Source organism: Glossina fuscipes, unplaced genomic scaffold (genome assembly GCF_014805625.2).
Source record: "Glossina fuscipes isolate IAEA_lab_2018 unplaced genomic scaffold, Yale_Gfus_2 0, whole genome shotgun sequence".
NCBI classification, from domain to species: Eukaryota; Metazoa; Arthropoda; class Insecta; order Diptera; family Glossinidae; genus Glossina; species Glossina fuscipes.
This window is the reverse complement of record NW_023998414.1, coordinates 17,272,095-17,272,476: the sequence shown is the minus strand read 5'-3', so window position 1 is coordinate 17,272,476 and position 382 is coordinate 17,272,095.

Below are 382 nucleotides of genomic sequence, written 5' to 3'. Positions count from 1 at the left end.
TATGTATGTATGTATGTATGTATGCATGTATGTATGTATGTATGTATTTTCTAAATAATATATCGTACTATACACAGGTCTAAATTATATTTTAATTTCAAATAAAAACTATTTAAAATTAGCCTTAATTTCTAAGAATGTACATATATAACACATATATATTAAATAAAAGACTTGTACAATTAATGAAAGGAGAAAAACTGAATAAAATATGTAAAAAAAGTATTTAAGAAAATAAATAAAAGTGGCAAACACATTTATTTAATGAACAAATTATGAATTAAATAGTAAATCTTGATTTAAGTGACTATATATATATATATATAGATATAGATATATATATATAGATAGATATAGATATATATATATATATATATATATA